A 23,918-nucleotide genomic window follows, 5' to 3' on the forward strand; every position below is an offset into this window, starting at 1 on the left:
TCAACAAACCTTTTACAATTTCGAATGAGAATGAGGCATCCTCCTGACTTGTCAGTTGCATGGCATACGCAGACACTGATTCTCGTGCGGTATACTTCTGTCATTGTATCTGTCAGCTCATGACTTTCAATTTTAGTTTCTTGAACAGCCAACAAATTGATTTCATTTTCGAGCAGCAAGCGATTAAGCTCGTTTTGCCATCTTTGCTCAGAGAGCCTCTTGCATTTAATGTAGCTATGCGCAAACTTGATATGAATTGAGTAGCCATCAGAAAGATTAGAAAAACCCGCTACCGTACTCACATCGCAACGCAGACAACTGAGTGTTTCGATCTCATGCGTGGTATCCACGAGAGTCCGCCTTGACTACAAAGTGGAGTGTTCCCCTCAGCACAGTACCCGATCACAGACCGGTCTTCCACAGGGACGACCGAAAACAGCGCCTTCGCTAAGGCGGAGCAAACGCTAACGAAGTCTTACGATCCGGCGGCACTTTTAGTTTGAGCTTGAAGGGAGCACGTCGAACAGGAGGCGCCTTCGGAACAGGCTTCTCCCGGTCCGCCTCATCAAGCTTCGTCGCCCCGTCATCAGTCTCGTCGTGTGTCCTCTCAGCCGGCAAACTCGAGACTGCAGGCATCTCGGTGTCTCTGTCCTTCTCTTCAGTCTGCTGTCGAGTTGCCTCAAACGGTGCAGTCTTTACCTGGTCAATTTCTCTTCCAGCCACGACCTCAGCCATAGTGTCGGGCTAAGGTGACTCGACGCTGATGGAAGCGCCAAGTCCTTCAGGCGGCAAGATGTTCTCGGAGGCCGTGCATTTTGGTGCTGCGTCTTCCTGCCTTTCACCGGTAGCCTCCACAGCGTCGGCTTCGTCCATAATGTGCTCTTCGGCGACCGTCCTTACGCACTGGGCCGGCAACGATAGCATAAGTTCGAACGCACTGGCCACCTTCATAGCCGTAGCGACTACAGAGCCCGCAACGTGGCACACGACACTCTTTACGTACAGTCCCCGTCAAAAGTATACAGCCCAAGGGGTATGCTTCTAAGCTCTTTAGCGGGGCTCCCTGTCACATCTAGCTGTCCAGAGCTTGGGAAGATTGAGGATTCGAAGGCATTCATCTTTCGAAAGATTATGGTTTCCGAGAGTATATAACGAGGCACGCTGTAGGTCTCGCAAGCAAACCCCTTGGGCTGTATACTTTTGACGGGGGGTGTATGTGTCCTGTGCCTCGGCGCAGGAGGCAGAGCGGAGCTCTGCCAGGAACATGGACGAGTGCGATGTCCTCTCCAACCCGAAGCTGGCTGGTAGGTCTTCAATAGTTACGCCCACCTTCAGCTTCCAAATCACCAAGCGCATAATAGACAACTTATCGACGCAGCCTATCACTTTCCACTAGTCCCGCGCTATATCTGTCACCTTTCCGAAAGCCGCCTAAGCTGTCTTCACGTCGTCATCACGCACGCCATGTAGCGGTCAGAACAGCTTCATAATGACGCCTCCTTGGCAAGCGTCGGTTGCCACACACCGGTGATCTGTGACGTTGAAAGCTTCCGCCTGTAGAATTTTGGTTTTAGCTTCCTCGCTGCAAAATTTAGAGCCCACAGAGGATTCAACTGATAAGCCCCGAGGGTGGCCACTTCCGGCAGCAATGATAGCCGCTCGAGAGCGTCACGAAAGTTTTCAACGCGTTACGACCTGGCTCTGACGTCGCCATGCAAAAAAACAGTATGCAAAACACTCGGACCTGTTGGCAGATGCGGTAGGATCAGTTGATAGTCCTCGGCGGACTTTTCGAAGGCCGATTCACACGACGGACCGTTCGTCCGCGGCCCGCGCACTACGTGTTCATGCGTCAGCACATTGAGAGGCGCGCTGGATGGCTGGATGGATGGCGGCCGACAGCGCGCCTCTCAAAGTGCTGACGCATGAACACGTAGTGCGCGGGCCGCGGGCGAACGGTCCGTCGTGTGAATCGGCCTGCCAAGGCCCGGCCGGGCCGCTCAAACCGCTCCGACGGAGCACATGACGCACACGTCCGCCACGCTCGATGGCCGGAAGAATCCAGCCACCGCAGCGGCCTTTTTATATTTTTGCCTACTTTACAGCATATACAAACACTGAGACAACACATGACAAAAGTTATCGCCAGAGTCTTTTTAAAATCAATTAAACTATGACACATTCCCTTGCTTCAAAGTGCGCCGGCCATTCGGAAGTTTCCGCGTTTTAACTGTCTTGCTTAGTCACTGGCATCTTCGTTGCAGAATCTCCACTCTGGACGTGCACCAGTATGAGCACGTTTCATGGTCGTTCTGCTCATCCATATGATACACACGGCAAGTAGCACAAAAGAAAACTGAAGAGGTTCTCGTGATTTATTTATACAGCAAAAATGTGGACAGGGCTATGGAGAACAAAGGTAGCCTGCACCAGAATGCGGATACAGTGAAGATGAAAGGCGTGTTTTTTTTTATATGTTTTTTAATGATTAGCTGCAACACACTGATTCAAAAAAGTCCCGTCCCAGCCATCCAGAAGATGGCGATCAGCTGCGTCGCCTTTGCCGGAGTAGCGCTCGCACCGTACGTGACGCTCGCTACGTGGGCACAGGCTCCTTCATAACCAGCGCAGCTACGGCTTCGCTGCCTAGCGACTGCACTTAGTCTCCTCGTCCTTTTGTGCGTGATACTTGTAGATCCATGTCATTTTCAAAAACGCAAACCACACTACTAAACAAAGAAGAACATGGCCTGTTGTGGACCGTTGTGCGGGGAAGCCCAACCACATGGAATGGATGCCTGGCGAAACCCCACCTCTGACAGACTTACTTTCGCTGGCGTGTGATTCTCACGACCATGTTCAAGAGGGGCACAAAGAACATTGTCGATGGCTTGACAGCACACCGTCTGGTCAGGAATCACTGTTGATCACGTTCATTGGTCACTGACCATGCTCAAAAAAGAATAGCGTTTCGGAAGCGCTGAGTCTCCCTTATTCAATGCGAGGCAGCCGGTGCACGCATCTGGCTGTTTGTAGCTCTTTCCAACGTTTTCAGTGACTTGGAACAGAAAATGGCGATCCGTTGTGTCGTCTTTGCCGTCGTGGCGATCGCACCGTACGTAGCGTTCGCTACGTGGGCACAGGTGCCGCCCTTCTTTGCTAGCCAGCGCTGCTACGGTTGCGCTGGCCAGAGCCTGTCCTCTGTCTCCTCGTCCTTTGTCTTGTAGACCCATGCCTTTTTCAGAAACGCAAAACCAACTAGCCCGGCAACAAATGTTAGTAAGCAAAGAAGGACGCCGCCTGTTGTGATGGTGTCGTTCTGCGGGGAAGCTCAACCCCACGGATTGGACGCCTGGCGATTCCCCACCTCTGACAGACTTACTTTCGCCAGCGTGTGATTCTCAAGACCATGTCCAAGAGGGGCACAAAGAATATAGTGGACGGTTTGACGGCACACCCCCTGGTCAGAAAACATGGTTGATCAAGTTCACTCGTCACCGGCCATGCTGAAAAAAAGACTGGCGTCTCGGGACCGCTACGTCTCCTTTGTTCACAATGAGGCAGCCGGCGGGCGCAGTTGGGTTTCTGTAGGTTTTGGCAACGTATTCAGTGACTTGGAATTGATAGAAAGCAAGGTGCAATTGTTCCTGCTAAGTGTGTTAGGCGTTCTCCTGATGATAAGAGACTCGAGGTTTCGGTGGGCTGACACGTTCTTTTCCGTTGTCAAAATCGTCGCTTCGTCCCAGTTAATCTCGCGGCCACTATCTGTCCAAACTCGGCGATTGCGTTCGTTGTTATTTTCATGCGAAGCATATTACTAGAGCTACACTACAGCCCGTCGAGCGCGGCGGTGGAGCTACCATTGACCTTTAGCGTGACCACGTGACACCACGTGACACCACGTGGCAACATGACGTCACAGCAGAGGAGAGATGGGCTGCCGGCTCGCGCGGTCGGCCGCGACGGTGGAGGCTCCACATCAGAGGCGCGGCGGCCGACCACGTGACAACATGACGTCACAGCAGAGGAGAGATGGGCTGCCGGCTCGCGCGGTCGGCCGCGGTGGTGGAGGCTCCACATCAGAGGCGCTGCAGCTGACCACGTGACGCTACAGCAGCGGTATAAAGCTGAGCTTGCCTCGCTCTCCGGGCACTTACGAGGCGGCCAGGTGTTGGGATGCCGCCTAGAAGCAGGGCTGATTTGAACGAGAAGCGAAAGCTTCAGCGTGCCACAGAGACCGATGAAGAGCGGGATGAACGTCAACCAAGGAAAGCCATGTATTACCAAGCCTAGCCATCAATATGCTTCGCATCTGACTAGGCTTAACCTTAGCTAAGCCTCAGCCATTTTTTTCGTTTCGCACTTCGTTCCAGCGTTCTCCCCAGGCGCCTCGTAAAATATGTTGTTTGGGCTATATACGCTGGTGAACAACCGGCGCAGTCAGTTTCGTAAACGAAACTAGGAAACATGCCACGAGTGAGCTAGTCCTTCACGTTAACAAGCTCAACCTGTATCTTCCTGAGTTGGAAATGCCCGATATTGAAACTGTGCTTGCGGAAAATACGCGCAAGCACCTCGCTGATTTATGCTGCATACGGCACAGCGGCTGCTTTAGCTTTTAATGTGTCATTACTTCTTCTTTCTTCAGAAGCAGGCTTCACCCAGGGGGCGGAAGACGAGGAGGAGGAGAAACCAGGAGGTTCTAGTCGCCTTCACCAAAGCGTCGGCGGAAGCTACTGGAGTCTTCAGCTGAAGACCCCAGCCACAACCCGCTCTGGTCTCCTTTAATACCATAAAAATTTATTCTCTCTCTCACAGTCCCGGTGGTGGAAAGGGGATACCCAACCCGGAGGCGTCCACCGGTTTCCTGACAGTGAACAAGGCAACCGTAGCGCTCCTAAGACGTCATTTTTTATTTTACCATGCCAATGACCAGGCAAATGGATAGTTGACCAGAGCTATAATGAAGCTCAGACAAGGGAAAGTACTTGGCATCGTGGTCTAATCACCTTGCCGTAGCCCTAGACACTTTTCTCTTTTTAGACTTGTGACACAAAGACTTTTAACCATCATGTATGATTTCGTTGCTAAAATTTTTTTGGCATGTTCTTGTGATATTTAGCCCCATTACAACGTAATGTATACTATGCTCTTACATTACATATGTGAAATAACCATGAAAAATTCTTCCCTGGGCGCACGCGATTGATCTGCTAGAAGAAGAAGGCTTGCGAAACGCTACTGGCCCCGCAGGCGCCCGCTTTACAAGGCCTCGTTTTTGTTACCGCGGCATCGTCGACTTTTGATCCGTGTCAGAGCTAGACGCCTCCACCGTACTGGCCCTTTTCTGCAGCTTCACAGAACTCTCAAAAGGGTCTACTCATCTGATCGAAAGCCGCTGGAGCAATGCGTCATATTTCTGCAGTCGACTCCCTGGTCAGCACTACTCCACAACTGCCTTGACCTCCCAGACGCTTCCACGCACACCTGGTAGGTTCCACTCTGTAAGTCACGAGACGCTCACGGAGAACTTGCTGGTAAGCTCGTGCTGTTCAAATCGACCGCTCACAGGAACAAACAAGCGCGTCAGTAGAGTCCGAAGGCACTTGTTATCTCTCTGATGGAAACACCACGGGCTTGTGGCACTGTGATGGACGAGGCAGGTCCCCAATGGCCGAGAAACACAGCATTGAAGATGGACGATATCCAGATTGTTCACGCTCTCCTCCAGGAACTTGAGATAAATGAAACGGCCCCGCAGGGAGAAAACAGAAGAAAGAGGCGGAGACATGCTTCAGCGACGGAAGAAGACTGCCCAGAAGGGGCGGTCATTTCATGCAAAGCTCAAAAAAAGCCAATGGAAGATGGCCCTGAATCTAACAAGGCTGCCAGGGGACCGACGAGGTGAGTCAAGAGATCGTCATCCATGGACACGGATGTCCTCCATTTCAAGGCCAAGAAGGTAAACCAGACGGACACGGCCGCTGATGCCAAGGATAGCACCCTTTCTCGCCCATAAAAAAAAGCAGTAGACATGAGGCGCGAGGGCCAAGAAGGTGCTCCGGACCGAGCCGTCCTCTTGCTGTCGCCGGAAGAAAGGAAAGGAAAAAGTTCCACTGCGTGACCAGCGACCCTGAAAGCCCTTCTGGTGTCAGGAACTGAACATGTGTCGTCGTCTGTGACGGACTTAAGTGTAGTTAGGAAACTCTTCTGTGCTTTAATCGCAAAAGTGATAGTTTGCATGCCCGAATGTCTTGCTGGAGGATGTCTCTTTTTTTCACGATATTTTTTTTTCAGTGCCACTGGGAATAAATGTTTATGAAGAATGCCTTTTTTCGAGTGTCAACACTTTTCAAGGTTTTGAAAATTGATCAAAATTCAATCGCTGTTCCAGCGTTTTTTGCAGGCAGGTGCGTGCATGTGGCATCCAGAGTTACAAATCCCCTTTCTGGGTTTTATTTCAGCTACTTGTGTCCGCTCTGAAATCCCTGGAAGCGAACGCACAAACGTCACAGCGGTCTTATGCGAACTAATTTGTGCCGCATATGGCTTACTGTTATCTGTGAGCTGTGATGCGCATATGTAAATACCGACAAAAGTAATGGGACACGGTGAGCCAAACTAAACTCGCAGCACCTGAGGAATTAAACACTCAGCGACTCAGCATCAAACAGCGCCAACAGAAGAGTGACAAACGCGGGAACTTCCAAGTCGATAATGTAAAGCCGTTGCTTCTTGGAGAAGTTCAGATCCCGATGAGCGTGGGTAGATTCGCGAAGCTCAGTAGATAGAAAGGGAAGCTAGCTTCAGGAACAGTCATGGTGACACTAAGAAGTATTTATTCGCCGATCCACTCGACATAACAGGCAGACAATTTAAGGCACTCTGCATTAGCATATATCAAAGCACTTGTTGGAGGAATCGCCTTCTCAACAAGCAAACGTCGCCCGCAAAATTTTAGCCCTATTCATAACTGCATGCGTTAAGTCGTGGACAATCCATGTGGCTCATTGTATTATGTCATCTTCGCCTGCCACCTTCACTCTCTACCTCTTTCTATAGTTCTCCCTACTCCAATGTGGAACTGCAGGCTAGAGGCATGTTCCTCCGGTCAACCCGTCCACCGTTCATGATATCTAAAGTTGCTCTGTCCCCCTAGCACCCACGTCCCACGTCGTAGTAGTGCAGCGTTCTGTGCATACGCCAATGTCGGTGGCAAGAGCAGCGCCGCAAGAATTCAGGACTGAAATGAAATTTTCTCCTTATTGATGGCTGCGAAAGATGGAGGACATCATGGCAGGAACCGACGAAAAAGACGTCCAAAAACCAATCTCGCATACCGCATCCTACCAAATGCGTAAAAACGACCCTCAGCTGTATGGGCAGCATACTTGTTAGCATACTTCGGCAGCAGGAATATTTGTTTTGTTTCTTCAAGGGTGGAAAGGACTTATCAAAGGCTTCCTGCGTGTAGGCTTGCAGCGACAGGCTAGCAGCAAAGAGAAGCACTGCATGAAGCCTATTACAGCCCTATCTGCTTTAACTTCAATCCCCGGTTTAGCCTAGTCATCGGTGGCGGCGTCGTCCCGTACGCATCGCGCCTCGATCTCTCTCCGTCGTAGGGTGAAGCGCACTTTCCAGTGATCACGTGATCACCCCATCCAAGAAACTGGTCGAGTATCCTGGGTCGTGCTGACTTTGTGGTCATCAGCGGCAGTCGCAGCAAGACGCCACGAAACTCCTCTCCGCAACACGTGCAGAAGTCACAGGATTGCGTGGCATCGTGTCCCATTGCGCAATATATGCCGCCACTGTGATGATAAAAACCGCCAGCAGCGAGATGCCGCATCAGTCGTGTTGCGCGAAGTCCAGGATTGCAACTAAGGCAGAACGTCGTGCTCAGAGCGCTTCACGTATGCCACAATCAAGAGCCACAAACGCGCGGCGTACCAAACACAGCACGAAGGTTCCGGTACGCTGCCCGCAAACTAGCTGCGTGACAAGGTTCTCAAGTCCCTTTCCACACATTTATCACACCGTAGAGAACTCGTTGTAACACCCCTATAACATAAAACACCATCGTCGTATCTAATGCTTGCAGTCATCACTGCGTTAATTTTTTTATGGACTAGCTAGCGCTGGTTTCTCGTCGTACTCTTCGGGTAACCGCCTGCAATTTTTTCTCCTGACTAGTACGGACTAACGAGGCGGATCGACTTCATAACATATCTTGAATGCAGTCACAATAGTGAATGAAATAAGGCTGAAAAATATACATATCCCAGCTTCCATCCATGCAGGGCGTGTTGCCGACTAGATCGGCGAAACATTCGGCTTCAGAAAATGTTTTGCTACACGTACGACATCCGTGAGGAGAAGTAAATAAAAGGTTTCACGTACTAGACCATGCTTCCTGAAGTCACACTGTTTGCAAACAGCGAAAGGTCTGTATGGTGAGGCTTGTGGTTCTTGCCACATTACTTAAAGTGATCGGCGTAAGAAAGCGCTTGTGGGGATTGTATGTGCGGGACAGCCAACGCGCCGGGAAAAAAAGTATTTTCGAAAAATTGTGGTCGGATGTGAACGTCGTCCTATTCACGAGCTTTTCAGCAATCGCCTTCTATGTTACGGTGAGGATGCCGTGACATGCTCGTGCTGTCAACAATGCACGTCTTCACTCGGCACCTGGGCATGAGTTTTCTGCCTGTGTTCATCAGTTGGGCAAAAAGCCATTACTTCCAGTCACTGCTTGACCAACCTCCGCCACAACAAAGTATCTGTGCCACCGAGTTTCCTCTGATAAGCGGCGCATGCTGTGCAGAAATGAAGCACGTTGATGCAGCCGCATACCATAGTTTTTTGGAACCGCGGTACAAACTACTTAGCTGTGCAGTGTTTTCGATGCGATGGCTCGCAGAAATTAAAAAAAAAAGAATACTGCGTAGACGAAACGTGATGTAATACTGTCTGTGTCGCCTTGGTGAGAGAGAGAGAGGGATACAGAAAGGGGGAAAGGCAGGGATGTTAACCAGAAAGGTTTCCGGTTGGCTACCCTGCACTGGGGAAGGGAATGAGGGGGTTATAGAAGGAAAAGAGAAGGAATGAGAGACAAAGTCACAGTCCATCAATCAAGGCACTCTCTCGGAAAAAACAAAACAGCGCCTTGTGAGCCTTGATGGCAGTCGACTGTTGTGGCCACGGACCGAGAATCTTGGCCTCTGTGAAAGGGCGAAGATCAAAGCGGTCGAGAGCGCAACGCAGCTTACGTCTTTCGTTAATGAAAAGAGGTCACTCGCACAAGAGATGATACTGGTTGTCGTTGTGTGGGGAACCGAATGGAGCATATATGTAAGTTCACGTCGAATGTAGACGACGACTTAGCTGGTTCTGTTGCGCGTGGGAGAAGTAAACGCTTCATAGCCGGATAATCGTAAAATGTTGGGCAGATTCTGTTGACAGATAACCAGAATGGGCAAGCGGTTGTCATAAACATAGTGTCTAATATCTGAAATCCGGGACTGGAGCCCGCGGGCATTCCAATGAAAAATAAAAGCTTGCTTGACTTTCTTCGGAAAAGATAGTTCCAGGGAGCCATGGTGTCTTCTAATGTAGAACTGAAAGAACTGGCTGTAGCGCGTCCAGTACTTGCAGTGCGCTGTGTGAAAACTGTATTGTGTTCCATAGTTTCAGACGCATATACAATATTTACAGAAAAAAAAACTTCTATACGTAAATGCGATGTCTCTAAGATTAAAAACGCTTTTTCCAGCTTCGCAGCGGCTGCGGAGTAGTTTGATCATTGGCCTCGGATGCGTGAGTTGCCAGGTTCTCTCAGTAGCTTCGCCGGGTACCAAATGGTTGTGCAGTGCGTACCATATTTCCTCCGGCCTGGAGCTCGGCTTTCCTGTACGGTGAAAAGCTTCAGGAAAGGGTCTTTGGGCAATCCCCAAGCACCGTCGACGGACAGTGTACCCTCGAGTGACCGAAATCCTTTTTGTACGGTACAGCCCGGCTGTTCTTTCTTTCTATCACTTCATCTTTCTTTCCCCCCTCACTGTCTATTTGTGACGCTTACTGTACTAGTAATTTCCGCTAGCCGCAGCTGAGGTGCTCCATGCTTCGATACCATATGCCGCGGCTAGCAACAATTTTCTTCCGTTATATATTTCGTTTTTGAATAAATTACTAATAATGATAATAAATCCCGACTGTGGCCTTTTTTTTATCCGAGAAGGACATGTTCAAGCTCACAGTGATAGGGCTGAGGCACCTGTTTCACGCCATGCGCTCCCGAAAGCCGAGCACCAGGCCGGGAAGCAGCTTGCACCCATTTCAGGAAACAGGTGGGTACTCGGCCATCAGTGGGTGTCGAACCCATTACCTGCCGAAGCCGAGGGCAGCCCTTCAAAACATGCTCCTGAGAAAGCCATCGACTTGCAATGAAGTTAAGAAGCGAAAGGAAAGAAGGCCAGATCGGCCTGCTAGCGAATCATGAAGAAATGCCTTCTGGGGATAAGAAATGAAGGACTATCGGTATCTGTCACACGTCGCAATGAAGCACGTTAGTTGCGTAATATGTAATGCAATATTTTGCAATGTAATGCAATATCGAGATGTGATACCTGTAACCAGATCCTAAGCATCGAAATTATTCCATTTCAACAAGATTTATTTCCTTCATCAGCTGAATAAGAATCTCCCTCAGTCTAGTTATGCCCACTGCAGAACAAAGGCATCTCCAATTTAAGTAATTAATTATTTAAAAACGCTCTTTTCACTATACTACGCTTTCATTCGTTGTGATGTTAACTACTGCATTTCTTCTTGGGGAAACACTATACAGAGCACACATATCACCGCTACAACTCGTAGAGAATAAAGCCGTACGCAGCTATTACGTTCAATAACTCTTTATACAGTGCTGCACCCTTACTAGAGGCACATAACATTCTAGGAGTCTGACCCACGATTCATTGTTTCCTTGGCATTCCCATCTTAAGTTCATGAAAAGATCACTTCGCACTATAACAATTTATAGCATCCAATTTCCCCGACGAAATATCGCCCGCTTCGCACGCCAAAGCAATTCTTGCTACCGAAGCCTAGAATTAGCCACGGTAAATTCACAGTAAATTTATCTGCCTCATTTTTGTCCAATTCATTACCATTTAGTCCAAAGCAATAGTCTAACATTCACGCTTTCAAACGCAGTTTTCGCCCTTTTCTTCAATCGCGATAAGCAACTTTTTTCTTTGAGAGAGCACACGGAGCACTCACTTTAATTATTTTCCTTTATTCAAGCATATATATGACATTTACCCAAGTTATGTTTCGTTTACAGTCACATCATCTTTTATTTCTGCGTGTTTAAAAAATCAGTTTATTAATATTTTTCAGTTTTATCCACTGTTGTTTTATGTTATCATTTTTTGCACGTTTGTAAAAGGAGATCTCTGCAGCCGTTGACTTTGGGACCTCCTCCTGTATTTATCATGTATGTGTACGCAGTGATTCAGCGTTTATGATAAACTGATTCTGATTCTGATATTCTCCAATTATCCCTGTCCTGCGCTAGCTGCGGCACCTTGTGGCCGCAAACTTCCTAATCTTCTCCGCCCACCTTTCTGCCGCTCCCTGCTACCCTGAACATTACTGTAAACGATCATCCATTATCTTGCTTTCTCATTACATGATCTGCCCATGCCCATTTCTTCTTCTTGATTTCGACTAGTATGTCATCAACTCGCATTTGTTTCCTTAACCACTCTTCTCTCTTCCAGTCTTTTAACCTTACACCTATCATTTTTCTTTCCGGAGATTGCTGCGTTGCCCTCAAATTATGCTGAACTCTTTTCGTTAGCCCCCACGTTTCTGCCCCATAGGTGAGTACCGGTAGCATACAGCTGCTATACACTTTTCACTTGAAGTTTACTGGTAAGCTGTCAGTCATGATCAGAGAGTACCTGTCATATGCGCTCCATCCATCCATTTTCTTCTAGTTATTTCACTGTCGTAGCCCAGGTCTCCTTTCAGTAGCTGCCCTAGGTAAATGTATTCCATTAGGACTTCCAGCGCCTCTCTACCGAACTTAAAATGCTATCCCTTTTCGCAAACCTCCCTTCCTTCGGCATTCACACGAAGATGCTCCCTCCTGCAGTTTGGGCCTTGCTTCGTGGCTTCCCTCCATCGATCAACCATGGTGCTAGCTACCGCTTTTCCTGTACTCGCCTCGTCCTCTGTAATTACTGCGCTATGCTTTCTGTGGGACATAAAATGATAACAGCCTAGATATAGTTTGGCATATTCGTACTCTATTCGGTTTCTTCACTAGTGGATTCGTAAAACTCTTGGCATTCTATCCGGTACGAAGCCGGAAAAGTACTATTCACGCACCTCTACTTTTTTTAGTCGGTGAAATGACCATGCACAGTACCTTAGGAATACGAGAACCACATGGAAATACGGCCTATTTCGCACAGAAGAAATTATTAAACCCTTCTTTCTCCATTGCTCTCGTTTTCAATTTCACGGGCCGTGACGTAGAAATGGCGCCCCAAAAAAAACCACCACAAGTCCCGTGGGTTCAAGAAACAGTGACAGCTTCAAGCTTCAAGCAGCTTCAAGCGGGCCACATGGACGACACAAGTCGTCCATGTGGCCCGCTTGAAGCGCTGCCAGCGTCGATCTGCCTGCCTTTCTCGAGGGCGAGAATCGTCGGCCCCGGGGAAATTGTTACGCCGCGTAGCGGCTTACTGAGGACTTGGAGGAAGAAGAGGGAGGCGTGCGCTGACTGATTTGGGCTCTGAGCTGTTTGCGGCCAGCTGTGTTCCGTCCAGCCTTCACCTGTATAAAACCCATTTCATCCGCTACAATATATATATATATATATAGATAGAAAGACGGACTATAAGTTACACTTAAGAGTATGGAAGTTTAATATATACACAGTGTACAAAGCCTTACTTATACACACTCTAAGAACATCGTTTCGCTGAACGTACCACTCGCGCACACGCTTGGACACACACTGCCGTACAAAACCGTCTCGCTCCTTTCCCGCTCCTACTCTGGGCCGCACAAAGGGTGATCTGCTCTGTGTCAAAGTTGACACTCTCACAGTTACAAACACACAGATACGCTCAGAAAACACATAAATACGCAGAGAAAGGACGAACACGTGCAAGAGCCTCCCTTCCAAGAAATGCCGGGGATGGGAGCGGTCCCGCGTCCGAGCCTAGGCTAACCCTCCGAAAACGGGAACACTGCTTCGGGGCACAGCGCGCACCGCCGCAGCTCTCGCACACCGACTCTCGCATAGGGGGAAAAGACACGCACAACCTCGCTCGTTAAAAAAAGAAAAGGGACGGACGGTCCTCACAGAAACAAATAGAAAGCATGAAAATGGTGCCCGCTAACACACCCAGCGGAGGCCATTGCAAAGTGCTTGGCGCTAAATTCAACATTTTTTACAACGCTATGATTACAAAGAGAAGCAAATCCAGAGGCGTGTGCCTTGCTCAGGAAAAGAACATTTGGAACTGAATTATGAATGGTGTGCAGGAGCCGTGTTCTGCGCTAGGCATTGTACGTCATTTGCCGGGAAATTGTGGTGATCATTGGAAGTGGAGTCAGGCATTTCAGCTGCAAATGGTTCAAGAAAAGGTGGCAAGTGTAGTGCGAAGATTTATGAAGAGTGCATATACACGGAAAAGATATTCAACATGAACAAAAGTTGCAGCTGCCGGTCATAGCGGAAGTACTGCCACGGTTAATGTTCGCGGCGTCCAGCTATTATCCTGCGGCAGTGATGGCGACAGCATGTAGCGCGCTCTCTTGCTCGGCTCTTTCCTTAGACCTAAGAGATTGAAGAGCTTTCTGCAAAAAGCCACAATACCGCCCCCTATTGCATGCCCAAAACATAGATTAGGTTTAAACGTCGCCTTCATGCGCAAGTACTTGCACTTAATTGGACAAGCGGACTCCCCGGACTCTTCTATATGTGGCGTGCTAGAGACTGTAGAGCATGTTTTAGTGGCGTGCCCAGCATATGTACGAGAAAGGCTCATGCTAGCATCTATTTTGCAGTCTTTTGAAAACAGGCCCCTCTCAGAGGACTCGATCCTCGGCGCTTGGCCAGACAGTTCGATCACTCTACAGGCAACGCGCGCGCTCTCACTCTTTTTAAACGATACAGGATTCGACTCGCGTTTGTAATGTTAGCAAGTGTGCTTTGTTTTTTTCATCTTCCTCCTCTCATCATCATCATCCCTCATCCTGACCCTCTGTTTTCTCCTCTTCCTGTTCCCCAGTGCAGAGTAGCAGGCCAGATATTCTTTTTTCGGGCCAACCTCTATGCCTTTCCTGTAAATAAACCCTCTCTCCCCCTCTCTCTCGCTCTCTTTCTCTCTCCAAAGCTCATTTTAGTCTTGCACCTATCTATAGGCGTGGTGTGTGGCCCCAAATCTGCCTCATGCTGCCAGAACGGGCGCTAGTGTCCCCTCGAACGTTAAGCGCGTTTTCGGTTTTCATTTTTCTCGTTGCATGTTAAGTGCGATTCAGCACAGTGGAGGCGTATTAGCAGAGATGTATACAGGATCAACATATGCCTGCTGCTGCACGTAATCACGCTCGCGCGCGGTGTGGACGGTTGCTGAACAGTGGAGAAAATTTCACTCATTGCCGACGGAGAACGCATAAACTCGTGCGAGCTACGGATGCCCTCTCCACTTCGCTCCCGCGTACCGGCGCCGGGTTGGCAAGACGCAACTCGAGCTTTCTAGAAGCATCTCTCCACGCCTGTTCTACTTTGCCGGTCTAGGTCCTCGATCATATTTTGAAATTCGGCCCATGAGTTATTTAGCAAAGCAATGTAATCAGCGAATCGCAGATTGCTAAGGTATACTCCAGTAACTCTTATCGCCAACTGTTACCAACCCAAGTCTCTGAATACCTACTGTGAACACACGTCGAATAGCATTGGAGAGATCGTCTCTCCCTTCCTGACACACCTCCTTATTGGAATTTTATTAGTTTCATTTTGGACGACTATGGTCTCTGTGCAGCCGCTATAAATATCTTCCAGTATTTTTACGTACGGCGACTCGACACCCTTATTCCGTAATGCCTGCATGACTGATGAGATTTCGACTAAGACAAGTGCTTTCTCGTAACCCATCAAGGCTATATATAGGGTTTGGTTGTATTCTACGCATTTCTATATCAACTGGTCAAAAGTACGAATATGGTCTACTGTCGAGTACCCTTTACGAAGGCCTGGTATTTTCGTTGATTGAAGTCTGGGGTTTCCCTGGTTCAATGATCGAGTATACCTCGATGAATGCCTTGTACGCAGTGAGCAGTCAGCGGAGTGGACTGTAATTTTGGAAGTCCTTGACGTCTCCTTTCTTATGGATTAAGATATGTTAGAGCTCTTCCAAGATTGCGGTACGGTCAAGGTCATCGTTGCGTATACAGGGTGGCCAGTTTTTCTAGCACAGCCACCCCGTCGTGATTCTACAGATCTGCTGTTACCTGATCCACACCAGATGTTTTCCCACTTTACATTGCTCTAATGGTTTCTTTGCTTGCTTCTGGGTTACTGGCAGAGTGTCCAATTGCTCGGCACTACTCCCTCTTTCCTTATCGTCAGGATTACTTCGGCTACTGTATATATCTGTGCACGAGTCCTCGGCTACTTTAGCTATCATACCCATACTAGTGCCAAAGCAGTCATTCGCTCAGCAACACCGACAAAGAATCCTGTAACCGTGCGTACGATCGTTCTTTCGATCTTGTGCCGTTGCCTACTACTCCGCGTTACTACCCGAGCTTACCCGAGTTACTTGGGTAAGCTTGGACAGTAACTTAGGTAAGCTTGGGTAATTTCAGATTAGCTTCGCGTCAACTGTGCGAGAGGTTGCTCGGAAAGAGAAACATGGGTCGCACAATCCTTAGCGCTGGCTATAGTAGAAACAACCTCATGCCAGTGCAATGGTGCCTTGTTTAAACGTTGCTCCACTTCGCTGGTAGTGGTATGGGTATTCGCCACCACCTATGAACGTTATGCAGAGAATGACCTATTCTGCATATATGGGCATTAACTCACTAAATATATCGCGCCATACCCTTAAGGCGGAGCTTAAATGTCCCCTCCAGTTGAAGAATGAACACTTGCTTTCCCACGTCTAATCTGGTTACGTTAAATTCGTACCATTTTTTGGTTATGACATTGTCCCTATGTCTCTAAGCGCATACATCCGAGGTTTGCCTATGCCTAATTTCCTTCTGAGCGCTTTTAGGCTACCTCCATTCTTTACAACATGCTGGATTGTTCCCAGGTTATACTACCTCATCTTAGTTCCTGTTATAAGGAATCTCAATATAAGGAATATATCTCAGTTAACTGTTAAAGCTCGGCGTATTCTGACTTTTGGGTTAGAGACTTTTATGCCCTAGCTTTTCTTAATCATATCCTTCGCCTCCTGAGACAGCTTACTGGTATTCTGCCTGGCTATCTTACCACCTCTTTCTGTTTCGCACTCCGTTATTTATATCTAGAAGATTATGATTCATCCCTTGAACACTAAGGTCTTTGTCTTCGGTTATAACGGAATATCTTTTCTACAGCGAGATCATTTAAACCCTACTTTCCCTCTTATCGCTAAATTTTTAAGGGGCTAGACCAACCTAACAGTGACCGTAGCTCCTCTGCAGCATGACCGAAAGAATATCATTCTGTAAGGACGTCAGACAAAGCGCCACAATCTGTCCGCTGTTATTCGCGGCATGTGCTGAGGCTGAATTGGAAATAACGCAGTATACGAATTATACATCAGCACCTTAGTAATGTCGGCTTTACTAATGCTATTTCTCTGTCATCTAACTCCAGGGTTGAATCGCAACGCATGTGTAATGGCCTAAAAAGTTTAGCTTTACTCGTGGCTTATAGTCAGGAAATAAATCAACATATTGCAATAGATACTAAGGCTCTGAAAGTAATAACGAAGTACATCTTTCGGAGCAAAGTAGTGAAGACACATCCGGACCGAGAAAAGTAAATTACCACGACAATAAAAAAGGTTCGGGTGCATTTATTAGGAACTCTCAAGTTGTGAGTAGGAACTCATATATACACCCCCAAGTTACAGTATATGACAGACGTGTCCCACCAGTATACACCTAGAGCCCCAAAAGGTGAATGCTGACGAAAGCGCTTCAAATCAGATGAGGGTAGATAGACAAACTATTGATAGAGGTAACGCGAAGAGACAGAAAGACGACAGCTTATGTCATAGAAAAAAAACTAGAGTTTAGGGTAGCCTAGCAGACGAGAGCAAGAGGCACCATACTTTCACCGGATGTGCAGTGCACAGAACGCGTACCCGATGATGTTTTAGACTAAGCATAGATTCCGTAAAAAAAAAAAACGGCAAGGGGTGGCAGAAACCCAGGTATGGAAATGCGAATACGGCCGAGTACAGCTTAAGAAAATTTATTGGGACATGTTGTCTGCGGCTTGCGAAGGACAAAAATCTTTGAAGGAGGCCTGTGACCTGAAGCCAGTCACTTGGCTGATGATGACAATGCCATGACGACATTAAATTGGCCATTCTGGTACCGAGCCCTGCCAAGCACCTGAAACCACTCCCACAGAACAAATTTTGCATCCGACTGATGAATTCAGTGTCCGGGAGGATGTTGCCACGAGGGTGCGGAATTAGAGAAACGGGAGGAAAAAAAACTCCAGATCTCGAACAAAAAAAAAAAGAAGAAGACGGGGACACCCGGATTTGAACAGGTGAAGAGTCTATGTGCAGTCGAAAGCTCTACCACTGAGCTATGCCCCTTCTTTTTTTTTTATTGCATTTTCACAACGGGTACAAAGAAGTAAAACATGTCAGCAACACTTGCACTTACACGGCAGGTTAATTTTTTTTCAGTTCAACCAAGTCATCCAGCACATTTAACCAAGTTGGCTGATCAGGCAGTGCCTGATACACTTCCCTCAGACGTATGACACCTTCAATAAAATTGCTCGCGTGGAGATCTCACAACTACTTCTGCACGGTTGAATTGTGTCCTTGTTTTCCTTAAACTATGGAGGCCAAGGAGCAAAATAGTGTCATAAAGGATGTCCTGTTTTCCTACCGGTAAGAACCTGATGCCATGCGGGTGTAGCGGCAAATCTTTCTTTAAGGTTCTTTGAAGCACATCCCAGAAGAAAAACGCATCCCAACAATCTAAAAACACGTGATCTATTGTTTCAAGTTTTTTACATAGAACACAATCTGTTGACCAGGGGACAAAGAGTCCTTTATCATGCTTCCATGTTTTGACCGACAGTCTTCCGGTGTGAAGTTTGAAGAAGAAAGTTTTCAAAGATGGGTAAACTGGCATTCTTTTAACCCTTTTGAGCACATCTGCTCCTGGGCCTCCGCAGTTTGAGAATCGGTAAATTGGTACAGGGAGCATTGATTCAATTAAATCTTTATACAGATTTTTTCTAGTGACATTGGAGAGGTACTGCATTGAAAATCGCACTTGTAACATTCTGTACGCAAGCACAACGTCACGCAGATAACCTCTCACTGTACCACGCATGTTTTCAACAGAGCATACTACAACTCCTGGTAGCAATCGACATAAACGAACTTGCATAACCGTGCGAAGAAAAATAACGTTCTGGTCGCGAAGAAACATAAAGCGGGACACGATTTGTCGTAGAAATAAATGAACAAGACCGAGACCTCCTCTCTTCACGGGCAAGAATAAGTTTGTTCGACTAGTTCTTTCCCATGTCGACGCCCAAATAAATACAGCAAAAACCCGATGAATCCTTTGAATATTGATCCGCGAGGCGCTCAACACATTCATGACATACCATATCTTGGAGATGAGGAACAGGTTACACACAGTGGCGCGCGAGAACATTTATAGTGGTCGCCCCTGCCACCCACTGGCACTTTCCTTTGCCATTGCCACCTGTTCATTCCAGTATGGTTCGTGGTTGCTATAAGAGTTCAGCGGTACTCCAAGATACGTCGTCGGAGTTTGGCCCACCGAAGACGGGAGTAATAGTGTGGCGTTTCCTCCCAGTCACCATGCCAGAATCCATAACTCTTCTCGCAATTTATTTGCGCCCCGGTGCATTTGCAAAACTTCTCAACAACAGCCGTGGCTTCACAGATACTCTGTTTACTTGAGCAGAACACGGCGATGTCGTCAGCATAAGCTAAGATTTTTACATGCGCTGACAGTAACCTGAAGCCAGTTATACACTCAGCTCAGAGTTTAGTATAGCCAGACAAAGGGGCTCAAGATAGATTGCGAACAAGAGGGGTGACGAAGGACATCCCTGCCTCACTGAAGATCGTACGTGTAGGCTTTCAGTCAGCTCCCCATTAACAATGACGCGCGTTGTGCAGTTCGCGTACGCCATTCGTACGCCCTCCGTTATTACACAGCCCACATTAGCCTGATCTAGCAAGCTGAACAGAACCTCATGAGATACACGGTCAAAGGCCTTTGCGAGATCTAGCTGCATCATTGCCACCATGTCGCCTAGTGCATCGCAGCATTCAAGCACACTTCGCGCTATGTGTATATTAGTGTATTAGTGGCGATGCTCCGACCCTTGATACCGCAAGTTTGATGACTCCCCACTAGCATGGTTATGACGCCCTGAATTCGCTTTCCCAGAATCTTCATGAATATCTTATAATCTACGTTGGTGAGGCTTATCGGGTGATAAGACCCCACCAACAGACGTTTTTCTGCCTCAGCAAACTTCGGTATGAGTACAGTGTGCGACGTTGTGAATGACAATGGCGTACGCTTTTTCTCGTACGCTTCGACAATAACTTTCATCACAATTTGGGCGATTTCTGACTTGAAATATTTGTAAAAGTCGGCTCCTAAACCATCAGGACCGGGTGATTTGCCCAATGGCAGTTGATCTATTGCTTCCACTAGTTCTTTAACGGTTATTGGCTGTTCAAGACGAATTCTGACTTCATCGTCGAGCCTTGGCCTAAACGGTAGAAAATCGTTATGGAAACTGCCCTCCGCCCTTCGCGCGTGTCACTGAAATGGCCTCTGATTACGCCCTTGATAATGACGCTATCGGCCGATACCTCGTCACCGTTTTGTATCTGGCGTATTTCTTTTTGACAAGCGTACCTTTTTTCATCGCCTAATGCTCGTTTTGTTGGCGATTCCCCTGCCCACAGTTTCTCGGCGCGTGCGCGCACCACCGCTGCTCTGTACTTATCTGTGTCTATTTTTTCCAATTGCACTTTTGTATTATTTCTTTAAAACAAGTTCCTGGCTGAGTGCTTTCTAGCCCAAGCTGCTCACGGAGCTGGATTTCATTCTGCTTTTCTTCAAATCTTATAACACTGCTTGTTTCAATTTCCCTCATTTTGACGAACGGCTTAAATTCTTCCCACTGAACAGCGTAACTTGACGGTTGCTAAAACAGCTCATGGACTGAGCTATGCCCCTAACCTGCACAATCCAGTGAAGAAATTCTATAATTATCGAATGAGATAGGAATGAAGAAAAAAGCTATGCCTGAGCATTCGTCTCTTCAGCCTACAGATGAAGCTCAGACTGTTCATACTTCGTTTCTAGTGGTTTAACGTCCCAAAGTGGCTATAGTTATTAGGGACGCCGTAGTAGAGAGCTGCAGATAATTTTGACCCCCTCACGTCCGTCTTGACTGAAAAGTGGAGTATTCCCCTCAGCACAGAACCTGATCGCAGACCGGTCTTCCACAGGGACGACCGCAAACAGCGCCTTTGCTAAGGGGGAGCAAACGCTAACGAAGTCTTACGATCTGGCGGCACATTTAGTTTGAGCTTGAAGGGAGCACGTCGAACAGGAGGCGCCTTCGGAAGAGGCTCCTCCCGGTCCGCCTCATCAAGCCTCATCGCCCCGTCATCAGTCTCGTCGTGTGTCCTCTCAGCCGGCAAACTCGAGACTGCAGGCATCTCGGTGTCTCTGTCCTTCTCTTCAGTCTGCTGTCGAGTTGCCTCAAACGGTGCAGTCTTTACCTGGTCAATTTCTCTTCCAGCCACGACCTCAGCCATAGTGTCGGGCTAAGGTGACTCGACGCTGATGGAAGCGCCAAGTCCTTCAGGCGGCAAGATGTTCTCGGAGGCCGTGCATTTTGGTGCTGCGTCTTCCTGCCTTTCACCGGTAGCCTCCACAGCGTCGGCTTCGTCCATAATGTGCTCTTCGGCGACCGTCCTTACGCACTGGGCCGGCAACGATAGCATAAGTTCGAACGCACTGGCCACCTTCATAGCCGTAGCGACTACAGAGCCCGCAACGCGGCACACGGTCCAGGAACATGGACGAGTGCGACGTCCTCTCCTACATGCAGCTGGTTGGTAGGTCTTCAATAGTTACGCCCACCTTCAGCTTCAAAGTCAGCGAGCGCTTGTGGGCGATTCCTCTGCGCGGGGCCGCACAGGCAGTCACTCGAGGCAGGTCTTTGTACGAAACGGTTTATTCTCACATGGCAGGTCGGTCGTCGTTGGGGCAGCGGGGTCAGGTGTCGGGAGAGCAGGTCCGAGAGAGCGAGAGCCTTCCCGGTCGCGCCTTATGAAGGCTTTCTCCTAGCCTCGCTCCCCCCGCCCCACCACTCGGGATGAAGGGGTCCGAGGCTACCCGCGGTGAGCGGCGCGAGATTTGACCTGCCCGCGAGCAGACCCTACACGCTTAATAAAAGAGTTATCGACGCAGCCTTTCACTTTCCACTTGTCCCGAGCTATATCTGTTGCCTTTCCGAAAGCCGCCTAAGCTGTCATCACGTCGTCATCGCACACACTTTGTAGCAGTCAGAACAGCTTCAACCTGACGTCTTGTTTGCAAGCGTCAATTACCGCACACCGGTGGTCCTTGACGTTCAAAGCGTTCGCCTGTAGAATTTTAGTTTTGGCTTCTTCGCTGCAAACGTTACAGCCCATATATGATTCATCTGATATGCCCCAAGGGTGACCACTTCCGGCAGCAATGATAGCCGCTGGAGAGCGTCAAGAAAGTTTACAACGCGTTATAACCTGGCTCTGACGTCGCCGTGCAAAAAAAAACAGTATGCAAAACACTAGGACCTGTTGGCAGATGCGGTAGGATCAGTTGATAGTCCTCGGTGGACGTTTCGGTATTCCTATTACCGTGGCCCGGCTGGGCCACTCAAACCGCTCCGTCGGACCACATAATGCCCACATCTACCACGCTCGGTGGCCGGAAGCAGGATCCAGCCGCCGCAGCGGTCCTTGTATGTTTGTTGCCTGTTTTAGAGCATATACAAACACTGAGACAACACATGACAAAAGTTATCGCCAGAGTCTTTTTAAAATCTATTAAACTATCACACATTCCTTTGCTTCAAAGTGCGCCGGCCATTCGGAAGTTTCCGCGTTTTAACTGTCTTGCTTAGTCACTGGCATCTTCGTTGTAGAATCTCCACTCTGGACGTGCACCAGTATCTGCACGTTTCATGGTCGTTCTGCTCATCCATATGATACACACGGCAAGTAGCACAAAAGAAAACTGAAGAGGTTCTCGTGATTTATTTATACAGCAAAAATGTGGACAGGGCTATGGAGAACAAAGCTAGCCTGCACCAGAATGTGGATACTGTGAAGATGAAAGCGTGTTTTTTTTTTTTGTACGTTTCTTTAATGATTAGCTGCACCACACTGATTTAAAAAGTCCCATCCCAGCCATCGAGAAGACGGCGATCAGTTGTGTCGCCTCTGCCAGAGCGGCCCCCGCACCGTACGTGACGCTCGCTACGTGGGCACTGGCGCCGCCCTTCCTTGAGAGCCAGCGCAGCTACGGCTTCGCTGCCTAGCGCCTGCACTTAGTCTCCTCGTCCTTTTTTGCATGGTACTTGTAGCGCCATGTCTGTTTCAAAAAACAAAACAACACTACTAAACAAAGAAGGACGCCGCCTGTTGTGGGACAGTTGTGCGGGGAAGCTCACCACATAGAATGGACGCCTGGCGATTCCCCACCTCTGACAGACTTACTTTCGCCAGCGTGTGATTCTCAAGACCATGTTCAAGAGGGGCACAAAGAACATTGTCTACAGTTTGACGGCACACAGTCTGGTCAGGAATCACTGTTGATCACGTTCACTGGTCACTGACCATGCTGAAAAAAGAATGGCGTTTCGGGAGCGCTACGTGTCCCTTATTCACATTGAGGCAGCCGGTGGATGCATCTGGGTGTTTGTAGCTCTTGGCAACGTTTTCAGTGACTTGGAATTGATAGGAAGCAAGGTGCAACTGTTCCTGGTAAGTGTGTTTGGCGTTGTCCGGATGATAAGAGCAGGGGGGTAAAGCTGAGCTAGCAAAGCGGTCCACGCATGTAAGTCGCCATCTTGGAAGCCATCTTACAACACACTATTGTGGCCAGCACAGTTTTTCCTCGCAAAGTAAAGGATGGGTGAAGTTTCAACTTGAATACGGAAAACTGCTGCAGAGAAAATAACTATATGTCCCTCTTACACGTATTTTCAATGTTTTAAACACATTTTGTAATCTTTAGCATACCGATTGTGGTTATTTCTTTTAATATTGGACGATTGTGAACACGTTATACATATGCACATTTCGCGACAACTGTGTACTGCAAAGCGTATGAACGAAAATCGAATGAACCTTGCTGCCGTTTAGCTTAGTAGTTACGGCGCTCGGCTGCTGACCCGAAAGACGCGGGTTCGATCCCGGCCGCGGCGGCTGAATTTCGATGGAGGCGAAATTCTAGAGGCCCGTGTGCTGTGCGTTGTCAGTGCACGTTAAACAACCCCAGGTGGTCGAAATTTCCGGAGCCCTTCACTACGGCGTGCCTCATAGCCTGAGTCGCTTTGCGACGTTAAACCCGAATAAACCAAATCAAACTTGCTG

At 48.3% G+C, this 23,918-nt stretch overlaps 1 pseudogene; it reads right to left on the minus strand.

The window, feature by feature from the left end:
* Nucleotides 1-744: 744 nt before the first annotated feature.
* On the minus strand, nt 745-22,912 carry LOC149351590 (uncharacterized; annotated as a pseudogene).
* Nucleotides 22,913-23,918: the final 1,006 nt, after the last annotated feature.

This window comes from Amblyomma mixtum, chromosome 3 (assembly GCF_055824585.1).
Source record: "Amblyomma mixtum isolate Tamu chromosome 3, ASM5582458v1, whole genome shotgun sequence".
NCBI lineage: Eukaryota > Metazoa > Arthropoda > Arachnida > Ixodida > Ixodidae > Amblyomma > Amblyomma mixtum.